General features: G+C 49.4%; 1 pseudogene; it reads left to right on the forward strand.

Annotated features, from left to right (window-relative positions):
• Positions 1-471: 471 nt before the first annotated feature.
• LOC147459151 (uncharacterized) lies at positions 472-1,299 on the forward strand (annotated as a pseudogene).
• The last annotated feature ends 1,724 nt before the right edge of the window (positions 1,300-3,023 follow it).

Below are 3,023 nucleotides of genomic sequence, written 5' to 3' on the forward strand. Positions count from 1 at the left end.
TGTGTGTAGAGAGAGAGACACACACACACACACAGAGAGAGAGAGAGAGAGAGAGAGAGAGAGAGAGAGAGAGAGAGAGAGAGAGAGAGATATTGATTGATTGTGATTGCAGATTGAATGTGGTTTTGTATGCGGTCGAGGCTTGCGAGGTCTCTCGATGTGAGTGTGTTTACAGATATGGGTGCATTGGTGCTCGTCGGTAAATGTGATTGTGTGTAGCCAAAGTTGCTCTTAAGTGAGGCCGTTCAGTGCAAGTTGTAGAAAGTGCATGTGTGTGTGATTTTGTGTGGCTTGGGGTGTTGGATACCTGCTGAGCTATAGAGAGGCAGCTAGCTTGTGTGTTAGGTGTGTTCCCATTTCCCCCATCCCATTAGTGGTGCCCCCACTGAGGAGCTACTGATTGCTCCATGGTTAAGTCGAAGACGGTGTTGCGGTGTTTCCAGGTTCAAAGAACAAGTGCTGCTAAGAAAGATGTGGTCGGGTTTTCCGACTTTTATAAGTGCTGAAGATGCTGAAGTGTGGCTGCAAGACTACGGCCTTTTCCTGTTGGAGAGCGGCCTGTCGAGAGAAGAGGGAGTGGCCCAAGCTTTCCCACTCTTGGTTCGGGGCAAAGCAAAGGTATGGTATGAGAGCTTGCAGGTTGAAGAAAATCTGGATTGGGGCACATTGGAAATGGCATTCCGAAGACGTTATGTGGTCAACCGGCAGTGGAGTGAAGTGAAACAGATGATGGACAACCTAAAGCAAAGCCTTGACGGTGATTTTCGAGCATTCGTGTGGGAGTTCGAGGCCACATGGAGCAAGTTGGTCAAGGTAACTGCTGTAGAGAATGACGATCTTTTGAATTTGACCAAGTTTATGGATTGCTTGCATGTCAAAGTGCGAGATAAAGTCGAGTTGGAAGGGCCCTGCACATACGAGAAGGCAGTCGCCTATGCACAAAGTAGGACAAAGAAGTTTTGAAAGAAGCAGCAGGCAAAGCGGGTTCTGGCGAGTCCATTGGTGCTAAGACCAATTTCTAGGGAAGAGCCTCAGCTAATATGACCCTTTGTTGATGCACATGTGGTAACAGCAGATAGGTGTGATGACAAAGTAGAGACTATACCATGTGGGCCTACGAGGTTTCAACACCTGCAGAGAGGAGTCTACCAATTACCGTCTGATGTGCTTGACCAAGTGGCTTCCGAAAAGCAAGCAGTGGAGAAGATAGTTGAAGTGCCAAAGTCAGTGAGTTTTGTGGAGATTACCGAGCTGTGCTCGAGCTATAGCAGTGCCTTCGATACGGATAGCACCTGGTAAACGGAGCCTGCTTTCTCAAGGTATGAGACCTATGATGTTATGTATGTCAAAAATTTGGTCAAAGAACAACAGGTTGCAGGTGAAGAGTCAGTTTGCGAAGGCCAGGGAGTTGGGCAACCCTCTCTCGTGCCTTGTGATGGTCAGACCATGTTGACTAAAGAGGCATGTCTTGATGAAGATGATTGGGGATTCGATGAGCCGGTGGTTGATGTTGATGGCGAGTCGCAGGTTTTGGTTGCTAAAGCTAAGACGAGGATACACAACATGCGAGGCTGTGTGCCTGCTCCAGTACCACGTGAAGGGTCCACAGATGAAGATGCCAATGTTTTCTTTGGATGATCGGATGCCGCATGTTGTGTTTTTGAAAGACAATGATGTTGAGGAGAGCTCTCTAGCCATTCGCGGGGAGACATGTGGTGCAAAGTCTTTCCAGGGCGTGCAGGTTTGTTTTGGGCGTGGAGATAGTCCATGTATACAATTTTTTGAAGGGTGTTGCTATGAAGGTCTACATCTACTGTAGAGCCCGTGTGGGTCAAATGGAAAGCCATAAGCTCTCCCAATTGTAAAGAAGCATATGCTAGGAAAAAATTCAAGGGTTTCCTGCTATCACAGGCGGCAGAAGCAAAGGTTGATATCACAAGCTTGTGAGTGGGACAAGGAGTGTTGGATGCAGGTACCATTATGTTTGTGATATGGGATTTCGTGCGGGATGTCTGCACGACACTTTGCTGCCAGGATGTGTATGCCAAAGGTGACATTGTACAGGTCAATTTGTGATTCTCAAACTTGGAAGGCCGACGGTGCTATGATGCGTATGCCATATGTGGCACATCCCAGGTCGAACCATGATTTTGGGCCTCTAGTCATCGGGATGTTTAGAAGACAGGTATGCCAAGTTTCGGTTGGAACCGTCGACACCACTTGACGTATGTGTTAGAGATGCGGCATCGAGGGAAGTCACCTCAATATTTTTCATGAGTGCGAATTGAGTATGTTGCCAACTATCAAGTTCGGGGCCTTATATGGCTGCCTTTTTCTTTGCTTGCGGGAATGCACTCTAAGCAAAAAAAGCTTTGAGTTCAAAAAAGAAAAAAGGAGCTGCAGTCTGAGTCACCTGAAAGCGAGAGGGCCATTTGTGTGGTTGCGCATGCAGTGGAGAGGGAGGCTCGTTATACTCGGATGGTGGAGTCATGCAAAAGGGGCATGCAGTTGAAGGGGAGAGCGGCCCCTTGGATGGGAGTAAAAAGAGGCCATCGAGAGGGTCTTGAGCAGAGGAGGTGGTGCTGCATGAAGGCGGCCAAGGGACTGCAACGAAAGCCGGGCTAAGGAGGTTGCGAAAAGAGGACTGCTATGGCGCAGCGCTACAATAAGGGGAAGATGAAAAGCCGCGTGCAGTTGAAGAGGGCGGGCTGCAGGTCATGAAGAAAGGGGGGCCCCTGGTTGGAGGTGAGCAGAGAAGAGGCTGAGGGCGTCCATGGGCTGCGCCACTTGGTGAGCAGGTGCTGCAGTTGGGAGGAGGGCCACAAAGGGCCGCCAGGTTAAAGCAAGAGGGGCATGAGTTGCAGGAAGGAGGAAAGCTGGCCAGTAGTCGACGAGAGTCACCATACAAAGTTAACAAGGGAGCACAGTTGGAGGGACATCATGTGAAGAGAGAGAAGTGCCGCGAGCTACAGAGAAAGCTGCAAGTGGCCATGGTTTGGGAAAGCTGCATGGGAGGGCGTTAG

This window comes from Adiantum capillus-veneris, chromosome 4 (assembly GCF_014529385.1).
Source record: "Adiantum capillus-veneris isolate H3 chromosome 4, ASM1452938v2, whole genome shotgun sequence".
Taxonomy (NCBI): domain Eukaryota; kingdom Viridiplantae; phylum Streptophyta; class Polypodiopsida; order Polypodiales; family Pteridaceae; genus Adiantum; species Adiantum capillus-veneris.